This window comes from Symphalangus syndactylus, chromosome 14 (genome assembly GCF_028878055.3).
Source record: "Symphalangus syndactylus isolate Jambi chromosome 14, NHGRI_mSymSyn1-v2.1_pri, whole genome shotgun sequence".
Lineage (NCBI taxonomy): Eukaryota > Metazoa > Chordata > Mammalia > Primates > Hylobatidae > Symphalangus > Symphalangus syndactylus.
The window spans coordinates 22,137,059-22,158,750 of record NC_072436.2 but is presented as its reverse complement, the minus strand read 5'-3'; the positions used below and the strand labels follow the sequence as shown (position 1 = coordinate 22,158,750).

At 38.3% G+C, this 21,692-nt stretch overlaps 1 long non-coding RNA gene across 1 annotated transcript in view; it reads left to right on the top strand.

Annotated features, from left to right (window-relative positions):
* Nucleotides 1-11,379: 11,379 nt before the first annotated feature.
* Nucleotides 11,380-21,692, top strand: part of LOC134732436 (uncharacterized) — a 35,288-nt gene continuing 24,975 nt past the window's right edge. The window contains exon 1 of the long non-coding RNA XR_010115598.1: nucleotides 11,380-11,479. This is a non-coding gene — a long non-coding RNA (uncharacterized lncRNA). The remainder of the gene's footprint in view (nucleotides 11,480-21,692) is intronic.

Genomic DNA, 21,692 nt, shown 5'->3' with positions numbered 1-21,692 from the left:
TTTCCCCCCTATTTATTGTGCTGAACACTTGATGAAAACTTTCAGTCTGGAAAATCATGGCCTTCACTCCTTGTATTATTTCTTTGCAAATTTCTTCCCGTCTGTTTTCCGTGTACTCTTTTTCTTGTAACATTTCTTCTTTTCTTCCTTCCTTTCTTTTTTCCCCTTTTTTGGAGGTAGAATTTCTTGAATGGACCCTTTAGTTTTTCTATCTTTTTTCTCTTATTTTCCTTATTTTATCTTTGAGTTTTACTTGTTGGTAGATTTTTTTCGACTCTATTTCCTTTCAAACATTCTATCAAATTAAAAATTTCTACAATTATGCTTTTAATTTCCAAGAGCTGTTTCTTATTCTCTTATTATCTCTTTTTATAGACCATCATTGTATAATAATATAACTATTTCTCTGAGGATATTATAGTTAAAAAAGTCATTTTGCCATCTGCATTGTCTTTGTTTCCACGAAATTTTTTCTCTTAGTTTGTTTCCCACCCTGTCCCCTGACACTCAACATTTTTTTTTTTTTTTGACATTCAAAGCTTGGAAGAGAGCTGGGACCCAACTTTGTAACATACCAGTTCAAAGCAATGCAAAACTACGTAAAAGCTGACGTCGATGTCTAGCTCTCCTAGGCTGTTCGTTTACACTTACCAGAGAGACACTAAAATGCAAACTCTACACTGGTGGGTAATTGACAAAACCCTGTCAATTTGGAACTTCACTGTCAAGTAATCAAGTAGTAACCTGGCATTTCACTGGGAGACTTTCAGATATCAGTGTCTGTAGGATTTTTCTCCTGGACTAATCAGTTTCCTTAAAAAGGAATCCTATAAGACCCTTCCTGTGGTCTAAGTCTAGCTGCTAGTGTTCTTAAAGCCAAGTGGAGATAGGGCTGGTACCCCCAAAACTGGATTTAGACTTCAAGTAAAAGAATGTTTTGCCTCCCAGGCTGGAGTGCAGTGGTGCAATCTTGGCTCACTGCAGCCTGGACTTCCCAGGCTTAAGTGATCCTCCTGCCTCAGCCTCCCGAGTAGCTGGGACCACCACCACCATTTGTAGAGATGGGGGTTTTGCTATATTGCTCAGGCTGGTCATGAACTCCTGGGCTCATGTGATCTTTCTGCCCTAGCTCCACAAAGTGCTAGGATTACAGGCATGAGCCACCATGCCTGGGCTAACCCACTCTTTAATACAATAATGCCTTGTAGATCTCTTTTCATTCCAGTAAATATAGATCATCATTGGGAATGAATACAAAGTATTCTATATAGATCTGCCTTATTTTGCTTATTAATCTCACATTAATGGACTTTCAGGTGATTTCTAGTTTTTCTCTATTGTACAGCATTCAGTAATGAACATCCTTGTATAATTCCTAGAATTGTGACTGCTTGTGGAAAGGTATGCTTATTTACATGTTGATATCTGTTGCCAACCATCCTCTAGAGGTCTTGCCCACCAGTGTTTCATTTTTAGATCGTAAAATCCATTTCTCTTGACTATTTGATTTCTTTGATTACTTCAAGCCTTAGGAATTTTTTTTTAAACCTGGCATAGCTTTATGTCATTTTTCTATAATTTGATTAAAAAGACAAAAACTATAATCCAAGTGAAGCACAGAGGCTTTCGACTTCCTAATTTTATTAGAAATCAAGTGACAAATCTTTTCTTTAGGGCTGAAGAGATCTTTTCTTCCTTTCTTTAGATGAGGAAGGGTTGATTTTTATAAATATTTGTTTATTTATTATTCTTATTTCTATGAGTCATTCAGGACTTATTCTTGTGCAAAATGTGAAAGAAAGCACACAGAAAACAATAAATAAAATAGTGCATCTGCCAATTCAACCACCTCTCTGTTGTCAAATTCATCCTTATCCCCAAAGGTAGTCTGAGTTTATCACTTTTGTGGGCAACCTTCCATTGACTTTCTTTTGCATTTACATATAGAGCATGCACAAACAGAAATACATAGATCTGTTGTGTGTGCGTTTTAATCTAAAAGTGATCATGCACACATATTCTGCAGAGTGCTTTTTCCAACCCATAATATGACTTTGTATTAGTCCATTTTCACTCTGCTGATAAAGACATACCTGAGACTGGGTAATGTATAAAGAAAAAGGGGTTTAATGGACTCATAGTCCCATAAAGCTGAGGAAGCCTCACAATCATGGTAGAAAGTGAAAGGCACATCTTACATGGTGGCAGACAAGAAATAATGAAAGAGCCAAGCAAAGGGGGAAACCCCTTATAAAATCATCAGGTCTCATAAGACTTATTCACTACCATGAGAACAGTATAGGGGAAACTGCCCCCATAATTCAATTATCTCCCACTGGGTCCCTCCCACAATATGTGAGAATTATGGGAGCTATAATTCAAGATGAGATTTGGGTGGGGACGCAGCCCAACTGTATCAGGCTTGGAGGCCTCTCTCTCCATGTCAGTTTCCCTAAGCTTACCTCATTCCTTTTATTTATTTATTTATTTTTGAGATGGAGTCTGGCTCTGTCACCCAGGTTGGAGTGCAGTGGCATGATCTCAGCTTACTGCAACCTCTGCCTCCTGGGTTCAAGTGATTCTTCTGCCTCAGCCTCCCAAGTAGTTGGGATTACAGGTGTGTGCCACCACACCTGGCTAATTTTTGTATTTTTAGTAGAGACCAGGTTTCATCATGTTGGCCAGGCTGGTCTTGAACTCCTGACTTCAAGTGATCCACCTGCCTCAGCCTCCCAAAGTGCTGGGATTACAGGCGTGCATAATATAGATGCACTGTAGTTTATTGAACTATTTCCAAATGATGGACATTTAGGTTGTTTTCCCTATTAAAAATGATGATATAGTCAGCAACAAATGACTTTGTTTCTTCCAGGGACTCTTTCTCTAAGACAAATAATGGAAGTGGAATTGTCAGAGGTGTGTGAACCATAGCAACTCCATCTTAAATAGGAGCTGGGCAAAATGAGGCTGAAACCTACTGGGCTGCATTCCCAGACAGTTAAGGCATTCGAAGTCACAGGATGAGATAGGAGGTCAGTGCAAAATACAGGTCATAAAAACTTTGCTGATAAAATAGGTTGCAGTAAAGAAGCCGGCCAAAACCCAGCAAAACCAAAATGGTGATAAGAGTGACCTCTGGTCATCCTCACTACTACATGCCCACCAGTGCCATGACAGTTTACAAATACCATGGCAACATCAGGAAGTTACCCTATATGGTCTAAAAAGGGGAGGCATGAATAATCCACCCCTTGTTTAGCATATCATCAAGAAATAACCATAAAAATGGGCAACCAGCAGCCCTTGGGGCTGCTCTGTCCATGGAGTAGCCATTCTTTTATTCCTTTACTTTCTTAATAAACTTGCTTTCACTTTGCACTGCAGACTTGCCCTGAATTCTTTCTTGTGGGAGATCCAAGAACCCTCTCTTGGGGTCTGGGTCTGGACCCCTTTCCTGTAATGGAATTGCTGGGTCAAAGGAGGAGTATATTTGAGTTATAGTTGCATTTAGAGCAGTGTTTCTCAACCGTTTTTTCTGTTATTATCCTCCCCTCAGAAAAAATTAAATTGAAATTATTAAATTAAAGTAACATGACAAGCTAATTTAATTGTAAAATAAGTTAAATAATTAAATTACATTAAATTTCTCCCTGATACGAGAAATTAAATACTAAATAATAAGATTTTGTTGAGTAGGGTTGTAATATCGCTCCCTTTGAGAATGCATGATTCAGATAAACACAAGTTGAAAACTTTTTGTTTGGCAAGTCTATGGAATAGACACATCCCTCTGTTGTAAGGGTTGTAAGATCCAACTCTTGCAACCTGTGCAGCATCTAGTAATTGTGGCTTGTCTGGAGCCCTTCAAAAATATTTACTAAATGGAACTGAATGTTGATAACACAACGTCTTAGAACATTATCATACCCGCCATAAAGCAGAGCAGATAGACTGGGTTAATTTCTTTTCCTTCCTTTTACATTAATTAACATTGTCAAAAATCACTAGAATGTCACTTGATAATTCACAGAGAAAAAACATGGAGAAGAAATAATTGGGCCAGAGGCTGTCACTCGTGAGAGCTTGCTTACTCATTCCTTTTGCAGAAGCTGTGAATCACTGAGGAGCAGGGAATCTGGCCCACGAGGCTTATTCTTTGACATGGCTCTGTGAAAAGTAGGGTGGCAGGAAAACCTAAGCTGTTGCATTTGTTATGTGAGAAAAAACTTGATGGCCCCAAAAGAAACTGCCCCCCACTGCGATGTGGGAAAACTGTAAAAGGAAAGGCAAGACATTTAGAAATCATTTCTTTAGCTCTGTTCTATGAATCCAGTGATCATATTAGATGTGAAAGGAATGGGACTTTCAATCATTACAGGAACAAGACAAAAGTCACCAAGCAGAGAGAATAGAAATAGGGGCACAGACACAGCTGTTGTCTCAGTGCTGTTGGGAGAATAAGGATGCTTTTGCCATCTCTACTACAGAAAAGCTGTGGTCTAATCTTTCTGTCCTGCACTGGCTGTGTTGCTTGGACAAATTGCTTGGTGGCTCTGGTCCTCAGCTGGGCTGCATGAACTGGAAGCAAAGGTTTTGCTCAAATCACTTGAGTGGAGAGATTTGATGTCAAAACATTTGGAATTACAGCTGAGAGCTAATAAAATGCTAATGTAGGAACGAAGAGACTTCCTGGAGTTCTAAGTAACATTTTTATGTATGTGTGAACATTTTAATTTTCATATTTATGGTTTCACTTTAACATGAATTAGAAAAGAATCACATTAAACTACTGACTTCATAGATAATATGTATTGCTTTGGATGTGTCTCTTAAGGAACAAAATTCATTGTAAATTGACTTAAATAAAAATAACACATAAGGGTTGTATATGGATATGGTTTAAAAAAAGACTGAAGGAGTTTTGGAATGAATACGGTTTGGGAAACAGTGACTATGCCATTTTTGTTTTTTTCCTAGAATTGACTCCATGCGCCACCACTTAGCATAGACTGGTCAGAAGCAGTTAAAATCATTCCTTGTGTTTTCTGTAGCTGAGAAGGAAGAACATGGAAGAACTCTCCAAGATGGTTTCAGCACTTTTGTTAGGAATCCAAAACATAAGACATTTTCTCTTAAAAATACTAATAGCTAACTTTTATTGAGGGCTCCTTGTGCCAGGCACTATTCTAAATATTTTATGTATTTTCTTTCTTCTAATCCTCATGACAACCCTGGGAACTAAATTCCAGTATTACCCCCCTTTTTTTTTTGAGATAGGGTCTCATTCTGTCACCCAGGCTGGAGTGCAGTGCTGCAATTTCGGCTCACTGCAACCTCCACCTCCCAGGTTCAAGCAATTCTCCTGTCTCAGCCTCCTGAGTAGCTGGGACTATAGGTGCATGCCACCACACCCAGCTAATTTTTGTATTTTTAGTAGAGATGGGGTTTTACCATGTTGGCCAGGCTGGTCTTGAACTCCTGACCTCGAGCGATCCTCCCACCTTGGCCTCCCAAAGTGCTGGGATTACAGGCATGAGCCACCACACCTAGCTAGTATTATCATTTTTGTCTTCATTTCACAGATTAGGAAATTGAGGTCCAGAGAGCATGTTGCTGAAGACTCCAGAGCTGATAAAGTAGCTAGGCTTTGAACTCAGGCAGACTAATTCCAGGGCCTGTCATCTTCTCCATGCCAGTCTTACGATTGCAAGACCTCCCAGAATGAGGAATCCTTCCTGCTGGAACAGCTAGGAGTCTCGTTTTTACCAGAAGCTTGAGGCTGGCTTCCTAGACAAGTGCTTCTCACCCTTTAATGAGCTTTCCAAATCACCAAGGGATCTTGTATGAAAACCAGGATTAAGGAGATGGGGGTTGGGACCAGAGATCCAGCATTTCTAACAAGCTCCCAGGCAGTGCTGCTCCTGATGATCCCTGGAGTGTGCTTTGAATAGAAAGGTCAAGAGCCTCTTATTTTTGTGGAATGCACCTCTCTTGCTTTTTATTCCCCTGCCCTGTCTCCAAGGCATCAACTGAGTTCAGGGTGCACATGAAGTTGGATACAAACCCACGTTGGTGAGACCGGACATTTAGTGATTAGATTCAGCATAGATGTGTCCTCGGATTTCTCCCTTTCTTTGTTGGCTAAAAAGGGAGCATATCTAACTCCTCTCAAAGAGAAAAGCAACCAATGGCATCACGTCCACAGGGCAAAGGCTTAGCTCTCCCTTTTCAGGGAAACAAGATTTCTAATACATTGGGAGAGCGTTCAGTGTTAGTCTTGAGCCTTGGGCTGCAAACCTGTTTTTTAACTTTATGTAACCTCTTGGCTCTTTTTCCAAAAAGAAGTGTTTCAAAATTGTTTGACATCCCTGCTCTGGGATGTCTACAAAGAGACAAATTGTCCTTTCATATGAGTTGACCTGGCAATGAAGCATGACCTGTCCCTTTTGCTGTCCAGAAATCTTCCAAACTTGTGGCTGGTAACCTCTTCCTTTCTATCCTTTCCCAAGATTCCCTTTGGATGGAAGTCAGCTGTGAATGCTCTCCTGATTTGCATTCAATTGTATAAATTGTCATAGGTATGAATCTTTGTTCAGAAGCTTGAGTGTATGAGAAAAACGACATATAATGTATTTTTGAAATTCAGTCTGATTTATATTTCAATCTCCTATTTCTCTAGGGTGGAAAAATGTAATCTCAGTTAATTTGAGGTTTCTTCCTGCCCTGGCATTGTATTTAAATTCAGGGGAACTGGACGTGTCATGGGTTTTTCTACTCTTAATATAATCTGGTTATATGGGCATTGGGTAAGACATCTGCCGCCCAGTTTGATCCTTCCTCATTGGCCCAAGCATGTCACCACAGAGACTTCCTTGTTCTTGTCTATATGGTTCATACATAGCCTTCCTCTTATTCAAGATGTTTTCCAAGAAATATTTTGTCTAAGGTAAGAATCCTTTCCAGACTCCTAACATCATAGGCTTTTAAAACATTGGAGCCAGGAAAAATATTGTTTGTTTTTCTGCTTCCTTCTTTAAGCTCAACCTTATGCCCTAACCAATAAGTATAAAATAGCTTTGCTGTTAAAAATGGAGAAAAGGCCAAAAAAAGAGATAACATAGATACATATTTAAAAAATATCAATTTGCTACAAAATCTAACGTCCCAGATGAATTGCCATGCAATTTGTGCAGATCTATGTATGTTTCTATTCTTTTTCCACGCTGCACCTGTTTAAATGATATGATCATTCTCCTAAATGCTCTTCCTTGTACTTGTCCTTCTCTGTTCTGGTTCACTCAGCCTCTGGCAAAGAAGTATGGAACTGGGAGAGGCGGAAGACTCAGAGCTAGAGGAGAAGGAAGGAGGATAATGAAGCACACCTGAAAACTTTGCTGTGTCATGGTTTTGAAAATGTGGCTTTTACTGTTGCCTATCATATGCAACTGAGTTCAGAGGGCACATGAAGCTGGATACAAACCACGTTGGTGAACCAGACATTTGGCGATTAGATCCAGCGCAGATGCGTTTATATGCAAGTTTTTAGTGAGATGAGATATAGTAATGGTGATTAACTCGATTGTTGATATAATACTGGTGGTAAGCTCATTTGAATGTGTAGTTTATTGGAGTTGTTAAGGACATCATTTTTAGAGTAAGAAAGCCACATTTGATTCCTGGCTTTGGCACTTCCACATAGTTGACTTGGGCAAGCTACTAAACCTTGCCAGTTATTGCAATGGGAATAACAGTGGTGTCTATATGGTAGGATTGCTGTAAGATTTAAATAAGATGATATAATGCACACTAAGAGCTAAGTATAATGAGTGCCTGGCTCATGGCAAGCAGAATGAATGTTAATTTATAATAACAATCATATAAAAAGGGTCAATTTTCTGAAAATTTCCTCATTTTAGTTATCTTTAAGTAGGTCTTTTCTTTGTCCTTATTTCTGAACATGGAAAAAACCCCAGAGGCAAAGATCATTAGTCAACTGATCTTAAGGACCAGCAGACAAAGCTTCTGATGTAAATTTGCAATCATTCCCTTCACCTCAGAAGTTATGTCTCTAACATATCTTACGTTGAGCGTGCTGACTTAGCAAACCTGAAGCCCTGGTTTTAATACACAAGACTTGCAGCATGACCACCAGGAAAATGTTTCCGAATGCTTGTTGTGGAAAGAGTAGTTAGTCTGCACCTGTCAACATCGCAACTGGATTCGTCTCAAAATGCAAGACACATGGTTTGGAGCTGGCAAAGGAAAGGATATTTTCACCCTAAAAACATAGCTCATTTCCATTAATTGAGTCTGAATATTCACAAGTTGCAAAGCTCCAGACAGGTTTTCACAAGCCCAAGAGCAGGGACTGACAATATTTCCAGCGCTCTAAGCTGAATCGTATTACTAGGAAGTTCATAAATATGGAGGATGCCTGCTCTGCTGTCACTTGTGTGATATCTGGGCTTCTGCTGTGATTTTCTGGGCTCCTTTAATCCAGGAACCTATGGTTGGGAATGACAAACATTTACCAGTTTCTGAGTTCCAACTCACGTTGGTTGCTATTATGCCACCCAGGTCACTCTCTTGGGAGGTCTCCGTGGAGCTCCTCTTTCCATCTCGATAGACACTCTCTCAATCCTTGCATGTTTCTCTCATCCTTTTCTCTCAGCTTTGCTTTTTTCCCATCTAGTTTGCTCTTCAACAAAACAAACATCAAAGAAATGAACTGATGTCATCCAGTTTGGCAGAAGTTATGTCTTTATGGGGTATTATAATATTTACCTCGTTCCAAACTTCTTGATATTGAAGTTTCCTCTGACTTCTGTAGTTTCCTCTCTTAGGACTCTATAGAGTTGGGAATTTTAGTTGTTCTTCCACTTACGTCACCAGAGGATGAACATATCTGTTTTTATATGTTGCACAAGGATAGCATAAGAGACAAATGAAATATTTCACTTCATGAACAATTAAAAAAAGAAAGATAAATAAAGTAGGAGCTTTTGTTTTTAGGCAATGATGTGAATGAATTTAAATTGATATTGATTATATAAGCAATAATAATAACACATTGTGGGATTTAAAATATATTTAGATTTAAAATGTAGGCTAATTTAAACATAAATAAGAATGGGGCTGAATGGAGTTAAAGTGTTTCAAGGTCTTTGTCTGGAGAGTAGGTAAAGACACAAATTAATGTTCTGCTTTGATAAGCCAAGGATGCATGTTATAATTTCCAGGTAGCCCTAAAAGAATGGTTAATGCACATACAACTTTCATGCTAATAGAGAAAAGATGTAATAATAAAGAAATCAATTCGAAACAAGATGAGAAAAGACAGAAAAAGAACAAAGAACAGATGGAACAAATAGAAAACACATGATAGATGGTAGTTTTATTTGCTTGATCACATACTTACTACTGAATTATATCCCCTTCTCTCCCTCAAATTCATATATTGAAATTCTAACCTCCAATACCTAAGAATTTGTGACCGTTATTTGGAAATAGTGCCTTTATAGAAGTAATCAAGGTTAAATGTGATCATTAAGGTAAATGTGATCCAAAATGACTGGTCTCTCTATAAGAAGAGAATATTAGGATACAGAGACACAGAGCAGAGATCATGTGCAGACAGAGGGAAAAGATAGCCATTTACAAGTCAGGGAGAAATGCCTCAGAAGAAACCAGCCCAGCTGATTCCTTAATTTGGACTTCTGGCCTCCAGAACTATGAGAAAACAAGTATGTATTGTTTAAGCTGTCAGGTCTGTGGTATTTTGTTGTGGCAGCCCTAGCAATCTAATGAAGCTTCCTAGACATATCGGTATTTATGTCAAATGCAAATGGACTCTATGGTCAAATTAAAAGACACAAATTGCAATGAAAGAAGACCCTTGTTGGTTACAAGAGACATATCAAGAACACAAGAATGTGGAAAGATTAGAATAAAAAGGTGAAAAAAAAGATACACTATGAAAACTCTAACCAAAAGAAATTTGATGTAGCTATGTTAAGATTAAAAATGCTGTTTTTAACGCAAAAAGACTGGTAGAGATAAAGAGGAATTTCATAATGCCAGAAGGATCAATTTACCAAGAAGGTATAAAAATTCTCAATTTGTATAGATCCAGTAATATGGAATCAAAAAGGCAGAAATGAATAGAGTCACAGTCATATTGACAGATTTTTATCACACTTGTCAGTGGCTGATAAAATAAGTAGATATAAAACAGCAATAATACACAAAACTTGAATAATGCAATCAACAAATTTGATCTAAGTACATGTAGAGAATATTGCAGCCAACAGCTGGAGAATACCTATTAATTTCAAGCACAATAAAAATTGGCTATATGCTGAAACATAAAGGAAGTCTCACCAGATTTCATGATGCAAATCATATAGTGTTTGATTTCTAAACACATTTAATAAAGTTGAAAATCAGTAACAACAAATGGTCCTGGAGTAACTAGGCATCTATATGCAAAAAGTGAACTTCAACCTGTACGTTATTCATAAAAATGAACTCAAAATAGATTTTAGATCTAAATGAAAAAGCTAACATTATAAAAAAATTAGACAAAAACAGAGGAGAAAATTCTTCATGGCTTTTGGAGAAGAAAAGATTTCTTATACAGATCACAAAAAGGCACTAGTCATAAAAATTAGTCATAATAATTGGACTCCATTGAATTTAAAACTTTGCTTTTCGAAAGATACTGTTAAGAATCAAAGAAGCAAGCCACAGACTCAGATAAAATATTTGCAATACACATATATGACAAATGATTTGTGTCCAGAATGTATAAATAACTCTTGCAGCGGAATGGTAAGAAGATAACAAAAACTCAATAAAAAATGAGCAAAAGATTTGAATGCATACTTCACAAAAGATATCTTAATGGCCAAGAAGCACATGGAATGGTGCTGAACATTATTAGTCATAAGATAAATACAAATTACAACCACTAAGATGGTCAAAATGTAAAAGGTTAGCAGCAGCCTGTGTTGGTGAGGATGTAGAAAAACTATAACCAGGCTGAGAGTGCTGGCTCACACCTATAATCCCAGCACTTTGGGAGGCTGAGGTGTATGGATCACCTGAGGTCAGCAGTTGGAGACCAGCCTGACCAACATGGTGAAACCCTGTTTCTACTAAGTAAAAAAACTGGCCCAGCATGGTGGCACATGCCTGTAATCCCAGGTACTTGAGGTTGTGGCAGTGCTCATCACAGTTTCCCACACAGGGCACCAACTGTGGCAGTGCACCTCTCATGGGGGCGCCAGCTGCTGGGGGCGGGGGGTCTGTCCGTTGCAGACCCCTGACCCAGCGACGGATGAATAACGTACACTGACACACAGATATTCTGCTTTGCCTGTCCAGCTGAGTGTGTCTCAGCCGCTTACAGACTCCCTGCTGAGTCCTGTAAACAGTCGCGACTTGGCCCTGATCAGCTAGTGAGACTCGCATTTATTAGGTAAGATTAATTAATAAAGGCTTGAGTTAACACCATTAAAAAGTAATTGACACTGTGGACTTCCTGAGTAAAAAGCACTTAAGTACCTGTGGTACAATAAAGGTTAGTCTTAAGATCATATGAGTAAACAAGCTAGCTAGGTAAAACTACTCTGCCTTCCTTTGTTACTACTTTAATTTTGTTTAACTAAAGATAAAGGGACCAGGCCACCTTCAGCCAGATCTATTATAGAAGTTATGCAAACTTCTCGGCCTTCCAAGAAGATTTGTGTCTATCTCTACACTATCTCTAATATTTTTCCCACCAGCCTGATTGAACCGAATGTTAAAAACACAGTGAGGTAACCGTACACACCCACCAGAATGGCTAACATTAAAATCAAGCAGTGAGGAGGAACTTGGGTAACTGGAACTCTTACACACTGCTGGCTACAGGATAAATTGGTTATAGTCACTTTGGAAAATGGTTTGGTAGTTTTTACTGAAGCTGAAGATTCATATACACTATGACCCAGGAATTTCTCTCCTAGACATATAGCTAACATAAATAAGTGCATGCAGTTATATACAATAATTTCAAAGCAGTATCATTCATGATAACCCTGAAGAGAAAACAATACAAATATCCATCAACCACAGCATGGATAAATGCATTGCAATATAGCATACAATAAAAGTTTCTATTGCAAAAATTAATAAATTATAGCTACATAAAAAATGGGGATCAGCTGGGTGTGGTGGCTCTCACCTGTAAATTCTAGCACTTTAGGAGGCTAAGACAGAATTGTTTGAGCCCAGAAATTTGAGACCGGCCTGGGCAACAGAGTGAGATTCTGTCTCTACAAACAAATTTTAAAAATTAGCTGGATGTGGTGGTAGATGTCTGTAGTCCCAGCTACTTAGGAGGCTGAGGCAGGAGGATCACTTAAGCCCAGGAGGTGGAGGTTGCAGTGAGCTGTGATCATGCCACTGTACTTCAGCTTGGGTGATAGAATGAGACCCTGTTTCAAAAAAATGTGGATGAATCTCACAAATATGATGTGGAGTGAAGTAAGCTATTCACAAGGTTGATGACATACTCTAGGATTCCACTTATGTAAAGAACAGTATAGACTGAATAAAACTATAGATTTTAAGGATGAACAAATAGTAGGTAAAAATGACATAAAAAGGCAAGTAAGTTATTACCATAAAAGGTGGATGGTCCCTTGTGGGGGAAGGATGGGGTTGTGATTAGGAAGAGGTAAGCAAAGAGGTGCTAGAGTCTTGGAAAGTTATGTTTCTTGAACTTGATGGTTGTTATATGGGTGTATGCTTTATGGTGGCTGTGAATTTCTTTTTCACTTTTCCCTCTGTGCTTTATGTTTCACAATAAAATGTTAAGATTAAATGAGGAAAGTGAGCACCCCAAATTCTTTAGAAATAAAAATGTAAGTTTCATGAAAGGTATTGCTATTAGTTCTAGCCTTTGTAATCTTACATCCATTCACCTATTCATCCATCTGCCTACCACCCAACCATCCATCCATCCACCCATCCATCCATCCCTCTATTCATCTATTCTTCTATTCATCTTTCCTTTTACCATTTATTCATTCCCCCCCACCTGAGGCAGTTCAGTTCTCCCTAGAGAATTATAGGGATTGGCAGTTTGAGTAATAATGACTAGACCTTGAGAGGAATGATTGAATCATTTCCGAGCTACCTAGTTTTCCTCTCTTGAAAGCTCAGTTCCAAGAACTGGACATGGGTTTGGTTTTCTATTGATGTGAAGCCTTACACAGTTCTAAAATCTGTAGATCTGGGCTAGGGTACACAGAAATTGACTGTCCACTTTCTTTTAATTTGCATTCATTAATAAGATCATTCTGAGCCTGTTCTGACATAGCTATAATCTCAGGGAGAGGCACACACAGTCCCATGTTGCATAATAATGTTTTTGTCAATGAAGAATCACATATATGACAGCGGTCCCATTAGATTATAATACTGTAATTTTACTGTACCTTTTCTATGTTTAGATACACAAATACTTAGCATTGTGTTACAATTGCCTACAGTATTCAGTACAGTAACATGCTGTACAGGTTTGTAGCCTAGGAGCAATTGGCCATATCATGTAGTTTAGGTGTGCAGTAGGTTATACCATCTAGGTTTGTATAAGTGCACTCTTGGATGTTCACACAGTAACAAAATCACCTAATGATGCATTTTTTGAATGTATCTCTGTCATTAAGTGATGCATGACAAATAAATGCCCATATACCTGGAATCAGAAATTCCATTCCTAAAAATCTATTCTCAGAAAATACTAGTGCTGGCACTATAAAGATGCAAGTACAAAAACTGTTTATTTCTGAGTTGTTTGTAATGGCAAAAGCAATGTAAAAATATCTTCAATTTCCATCATCAATGGACTGATGAAAGAAATTATGGAAAAGTCATATGATGAAGCATAACATCACCTTTTATAAGTGAAATTTATGATGACCTAGAAAGTTCTCCAAGTTATATTATTAAATGTAAAAGGCAAGTTACAGAATAATACATTTGATAATATGATATCACTTGAATAGAAATGGTAGCTCTCAATATATATGTGCATGTACTTGCATATGGAGTCCAAAAGGATATACATACACTCCGATTTTAATGGGTGATTTATGGGGAAAGAAATGAGATTGGGGGAGAGGAAACTGAAAAGGGACTTTAAGATTACAGTACTTTATAATTCTAAATTTTAGAATTGTTAGAAGAACACATTCATGCATTACTTGTGTGTTTTAAAAGTAATTTTTAAACCTTTAGTTAGCAAATTAAAAAGTAATGCCTGATCATTTTTTAAAAATTAGAAAATATACAAAATAATGAAGAAAACATTTAAAAATCTGTATTTTCTTATCCAGACCCCTTCAAGTCTTATTTTAATAATTATAATACTATATCTTTACTGTGCCTTTTCAAGCCTGGTTTGTGCTTGACAGTCGTAGAATGAACCAATCTTTCCAAGCCTTGCTTCAAGCACCGAATTCTACTGAAATAAAAGACCTTGCCTTGTACAATGAAGATGACATTGAGCTAGGGATTAGATGATTTAATTTAAATTGCATCCATAACCCAGGTCACCTTGAACAAGTTATTTAACCTCTCCGAGCTCAGTGAACAGGTTTGCAAAATGAGGATAATAACGTCTGTCTTTCTGCAGGACTACTGTGAGGATTAATGAGGTAATCTGTGAGATTGTGCTTTGCCTCTACATGGACCTAGTATATTATTAAGACTGAGATTTTTCTCGCAACAAAAAGATAAATGAAAGATACTTGTGACAGTTAATCACTTCCTTCAGGAAACAGGTTCTTCAGATTATTGGAAGCATTTATCAATTTACCATGTCTCTGGTATAGACATCAGCAGAGCCAAGAGTAACCGGAATGGGTACCTCAATCTGAGCAACCAGGAAACAGAGTTATGCTTCAGGAAAGGAAACAGACACTTGTTTTGCTTTTGTCTTGAACACAACGCTTGGATTTTAACATACATGTAGTCTTCGCATCACCTCTTGAGATTGTGTAGTGGGTATTTTTTGTGGTACAGCCCCAGCATCCCATGATCCTGTCTTTGTGCCCTTATCAAGAATAGTGGACCCTGGAAGCCATTTTGTATGATATGACCTCACCCTCAGTCACCGATGATTGGCTTAAAAAGGGGCAGCTTGCTCAAGCCGGCCCAATCAGAGTATCTCTTCCAGGAGCGAGCTTGGAAAATGCCAGCCTCTCTATTGACGGAAGCTGTATCCGTTAACCCTTTGATGGCATAATAACCTTCTTCTTTACAGTTATGAAAAGTGAGATTTTTGTATTCCATTGATTTTTGTCCTAACTCAGATGATAGAATTCATCAGTAGTGGTAAGACTACAATTATACTTGTTGTGTTTTTCTGGCTCTTCTATCTCTCATGCTTTCTTTCTCCCTTTCTCCCCTTAACCCTCCTACCCTCACTCCCTGCTCCCGTCCTTTTTCTAATCATGCACATAAACAAAGGGATAGACAAATTCACAAGACAGTAGTACTTGTCATGAACATTTTTTTTCCCACTACTGTGAAAGTTTAAAAAAACCAACGAAATAATAATAGGCTTTCCCGTCCACAACCCCCATTCCTTACCAGCTGTTGAATTTTATAAGCCAACAAAACAAGCTTGTGGCTGGACAAAGCAGCTTCCAGAAGAGGCAGGCAAATTCATTTCTAGGCCAGCAGTTTAATTGGATGCAGCAAAGAACATGGTGTGGCTTTTCTGGGCACTTGAAGTAGAGGCAGGCTTTTTGTTCCAGCAAACACAGGCTGCAGAAGCTGTATGATTTGTAGTAATTCATTCGATACGAGCAACAATTGTGAAGAAGCTTTGTGTCATCGATATGAGTCCTCAAACAAGTATTTTAAAATAATGACCTTCACAGCCAAATTTACACCGGTATCCTCTCTACTACCCACTGCCCCCCTTGAGTAGCTGAGAAGCCAATCTGGGGGGTGTGGGAAGGTAGGATCCTCCCAAGAGGAATGAAAACACTGGAGAGAGAGAGAAGAAGAAAAGAATAAGGAGAAGTCATTCTTCCTGGTCTCCTGATGGCTTTCCTGTTCCTGGTTCCTGTTGTTCTTCAGTTCCATGAGACACTCCAGCTGCCTTATAATAAATCACCCTTTATTTATTTATTTTGCTGAAGTTGGCTTGAGTGAAGTTCTGATACTTGTAACAAAAGAAATCTAAATAATCCTAAGAGATATAACTACCCTCCTTTTCCAGTGAGGAAACCAAGAGTCAACGGGGTGAAGTAACTTGCCCAAGGTCAAATGGCTTTCCTTCCCAGGTTTATTTAACTCCCAAGACCAGGACCTTTCCACAGAGCTGATGAGGACAAGAAATGTCTAAGCTGATGGCAGCCTGAATTATGAGGGCACGCTGCCTTGCTGATCTTCTTCTCTCTCTGCAAGAAGTCATCTAATAAGAATCTCATTCCTCATTTATTTGTTTTTCCTGTGCTTTCTTATAATTCGTCTTCCCATTTTTCTGGTCAGGAGGAAAACCCTGCCTCCAGCCATAGCCCTGAAAATCTCTGAGTTACGGTAGGTTGATGAGAGAGGGATTTGGAAACGAGATTTTGATTCATCTCCTCTCCGATCTAAGGCCAAGCAGCGTGCTTGCTGTTTAACCCCTGTTATTTAATTGTGTACTATGAGATTAAATATATCTATTAGACTACTAGCCTTTACCATCATCATTACAAGTCCATGAATGTTAAAATGTACAGGAGGAATTGTGAAGATTTACTGGCATCAAAAGTTCTTCTGGAAACAAACTTTGTAAAAAAAAAAAAAGATGTATTAAATTATTTTAATTGTGGAAAAAAAAAAGCAAGTGGAGAATTTTAGTCTTGTCAGTCTTCCAAAGATCAACACACTCTAGCTTCCCTTCCACCTTGTCTCATACACAGGCATTTCTGAGATGAAAGAAGTGGGCCCTGCCATTGAACAGAATTTATGCATTTAAATATTCATTATTTCTGTGAAAAAGAGAAGAAAGTAAGTATCACCCATAAACCTATAATCTTAGCGCTATCCGTGTTTGGAATTTGGTACATTTTTTTTCCCCATCCTTTTTCTTATGCATCTGTTTCATTCAGAGCTGTTGTCAAATGTCTATTTAATTTTGTAACATGCTTTTAAAAAACTTAATATGACAGTATAAGCATTTTCCACACTGCTGCCTGTTTTTTTACACCCATAAATGTAAGGACAGGCAAAATTTATGATTGTACTGTAATTATGGTGGACATTCGCAGGCTGTATGTAGCCTTCCTTTCTCCAAAGGCCAATACGCTTATTATTAGGAGATGAGCCAAATATTCCTTCTCCCCACTCCTCAGAAGCCAGGACAGGGGAACAGGGTATAAGTTCAGCCACATAATGCTTTAAGCCTAGTGAGAGGAGTGCAAAGGTACAGGAAGATGAAAAATTATTCCGTGCGTAGAGGTGGCACTGAGGGTCTGTCAATGGCAGCTGGGTGTGAACTGGTGGATCCAGCGGCAGCATATAACATCATTCCTGGGGCGTGACCCTGTCTCTCTTCCCACTTCTCAGCCTCTCTTGGTTCCTGCCATTACCAATCCAGGTTCTTCCTCCTCATAGACTTAGAACTCTCTGTTGTCTTTTTAATAATTTCTTTTCTGCCTACGTTAGCCAGAGGCCTATCATAGCCAGAAACTCTGTCCCTGGAACTAGGTCTTCACAGCTTGGACATCTGAGTTCATTCATAAATAGTTAAAAACTATTTATTAAACCTCTACCATGTATCTTGTGCTGCTCTAGGAAGTAGAAATACAGTAGTAAGAATCAGTTTTTAAAAAATCATCCCTCGGCTGGGTGTGGTGGCTCATGCCTGTAATCTCAGGACTCTGGCACGTTGAGGCAGGTGGATCACTTGAGTCCAGGAGTTTGAGACCAGCTTGGGCAACATGGCGAAACGCTGTATCTACAAAAAATACAAAAATTAGCCAGGCATGGTGGCGAGTGCCTGTAGTTCCAGCTGTATAGGAGGCTGAGGCGCGAGGATACTGAGCCCAAGAGGTCAAAGCTGCTGTGAACCATGATCATGCTACTGCAGTCCAGCCGGGGTAACAGAGTGAGACTCTGTCAAAAAAAAAAAAAAAAAAAAAAAAAAAAAAATCACCACTCACATGGAACTTACTTTCTAGTGGAATTCTAGTATGTTTTAGTGGAAGAGAACGTTGTATCTGAATTACTATTGGTAAAGGTGAGCAAAACTTAGAGTGATGTAAACAGTTGAGGAGAGGTGCCTATAAAGTTTCAAATGGTTAAACCGTATGTAAACCCTAGTTCAGAATGGAAAGCCTGCGTGACCTCTACTTGCTTTAAGTTATGTAGTCATGTGTCGCTTAACAAAGGAGGCACGTTCTGAAAAATGTGTTGTTAGGAGATTTTGTCATTATATAAACATTATAGAGTGCGCTTACACCAACCTAGATGGTATAACCTCCTACACACCTAGGCTATATGGGGTAGCAAATTACTCCTAGTCTACAAACCTGTACAGCATGTTACTGTACTGCATGCTGTAGGCAATTGTAACACAATGCTAAGTATCTGTATTTCTAAACATATCTAAATATTGAAAAGGTACAATAAAAATAAGGTATTATAATCTTATGGGATCACCTTCATATATGCAGTCTGTCATTGAACAAAGCATCATTACGTAGCATATGGCTGTATTTGTGTGTTTCCAAACATATCAGCAGTGTATGAAAGTGCTCCTTATCCTCCCTTATTGCTGACATGGGATATTATCAGTACTTGTTAAATATTTGCCAGACATCAGGAAGAATAGCTAATGGATGCTGTCCTTGATACCTGGGTGATGGGTTGATCTTGCAGCAAATCACCATGGCACATGTTTATCTATGTAACAAACCTGCACATCCTGCACATGTACCCCAGAACTTAAAATAAAAGTTGAAGGAAAAGAAAAATATTTGCTACAATAATTTTTGTCTCTTTAGAGTTTAAAAAAGGGTGAGCATATTTTCATGTTTGCTCATGGTTTGTTTCTTTTTGGGTAATCTGTTTTCTTTACCTCATTTTGTTTTCTGTTGAGATGTTTGCCCATTTCTTATTGATTGGCAATAACTGTATAGTCTAGATATTATTTCTTTATCTATCATATTTGCTGCAAATATTTTCTCCCAGCCTACTACTGGTTTGTTTTAACTTTGTTTGTGGTATCTTTTGTAGTGCAGATTTTTTTTTTTATTTTTGTGTAGCCAAATCTGTCAAATCTTCTCATTTTTACTTTCTCAGTTTTATGTCTTGCCCAGAAAGGCTTAGCTTTAGAATTATAAAAATATTTTCTAATGCTTTTATAGTCTTGTGCTTTATCTTTAGGTATTTAATACATCTAGAATTCATTTTTGTAAGTGGTATGAAGGAGGAATCTAACCTCCTTTTTTAAATGGAAAGCCCCAACACAGTTTAGTAAATGCTGATTCTTTTTGTCCTCCCCTTCAAAAATGCTACACATACGCTATATGCCCTCATATTCATGCTTCTGTTTCTGGGATGAAAAGAATTAATTCTAACATACAACTGACTCCAAATCAATATTTCTTATGGAGATATGTAATTTCCCAATATCAAAACCAAACTAATTTTCTTGCAAGAAGCGGTTCCCACCCAACTCAGATTATTCTTTTGATTTCATACCTTCAGCATTATGGCTGATTTTCTTTCTCACAATGCATTTACCCTGGGTTGCTCCTGCAACAGTTTACCATATAAATAGACTTCATTTCCCCAGCAAATGAGGGCAGGTCTGGTAGTTTTTTCTCTTTCACATGTTCCCCAACCCTATAGGGTTTTACATGGAGCTATGAACTAGCCAATTTCAACAGACTTTGCCTTTGGAATATTCTTTATGCCTTGTTCTTATTTGCTTCTAGGAGAAATCATAATATTAAGGATTCTTAGGAGTGAGAAGGAGACATAGGTTATTCTAATAATATTAGAATCATACACACATAGCAATCACATAGGTTCCTAAGTTCTATCCCTAAAGTTTCTGATTTATTGGTGTGAGATTTAGCCCTAGAATTTGCACTTTAAAAAAACCGGGCCTTTGCTCTTCCTGCAGCCTACTCTATTATTTGTAAATAAGATAGCAATTGGGCAACTAGAGCGGTGAGAAAAAAAAAATCTGGTATAGCAAGCGGTTCTTTAGCGCCACTGTCGCTATTTTAATAACAAATTAACCCTTCAGTCCTGTCATTCCCAAGGCCATTTTGACATTTATTTCATTATTTCAAGCTGGAGGTGTCTTCCTAACTAAATGAATCAGCAAGCCCTCCCCCACAAAAAGAAAAAGGAAAATCCAAAAGGACCAGATTATAAACATCACTGTTGAGTGTCTTTCAGAATGAATGGAGATTATGCCATTACACCCACACACTTCTGTCTCTTCTAAAGGCACCATCCGTGGAAATATTCTGATGCTAACATCAGTCAGTTGTTGTGGAAGCTGACCTAGAATGAACCACTGCATCTTTTTCTACTGTCTGTTCTGGAAATTATTAAGAGAGAGATTCCAGAGCCAAAAGTTGAGAAAAACGCTGGGAGTTTGTTTATTCTGATCTGGATTTTTAGAGATGCAAATACAGCAAAGGAGTTATGAACATAATGAAGGGAATCATAGTATTTTAACCAGCCATCTGTACATCAAGGCCTCATTGTGTCTTCCTGAAAAAAGGTAAATGGGTGCTCTATTTGTCAAGAGAGGAGAAGTGACTTCCGGAATCTTTACTTCTGATAACTCAAGTCCAGACCCAGCAAATTAGTTCATTTATAAAGCATCTTATTTCTCAGTGCCAATGCATATGCACATAACTATCCTTGTCTCAGCACAAATATACATGCAAATGCATGCACATAAGTTGTGCTGCTTTTGTTTTCACAGTTGCAAAATGATTGCTGTACCCAAAATTGCATTCCTATTTAAGGCAGGAAGAAGGGGGGAGGGCAAAAGGATAAAAACTCAAGCCAGTTGAGTCCATTCTTAACAAGAGCTCTTCTAGAAGCCTGTCTAGCAACTTCCATTTACATCTCCACTGTTGAGTCCAGTAGCATGGATAGCTGGGGATAAAGAATATTGCAGTAGGGAATATTCTATCTTGAATATTGAATATGAAGATGGGGATGCGGTGGGTAGGTAAAAAGGGGAGAATGAATACTGATAGTTAAGTAGCAGTGTCTGCCTTGGTTTACCCCAAGTATTTCTCAAACCTATCCAATTTTCTCCTTCCCTACCGCCAACATCCCAGTGAAACCACAATCCACTCTCACCTGGACATTCTTCTAATTGGTCTCCCTGCACAGCAAAAGGATATTTATCTTTTAAAACTTACATCTATTATGTTGCTCTGCTGGTTAAAACTTATAATGTCTTCCTATATTAGTTAGAATAAAATCTACACATGTTTTTATGACTTAAAATGCCCACATGACTTGATATCTCCCACTTATTTTTTCCCTTCTTTCCTCCTAGTTTGTAATAGTCTGGGCACGTTGGCCTCCCTGCAGTGCTTTAAGCATGTCATGCTCTTTCCAATCTTAGGGCCTATGTACTTGTTTCTCCCTCTGCCTGCCTTCTC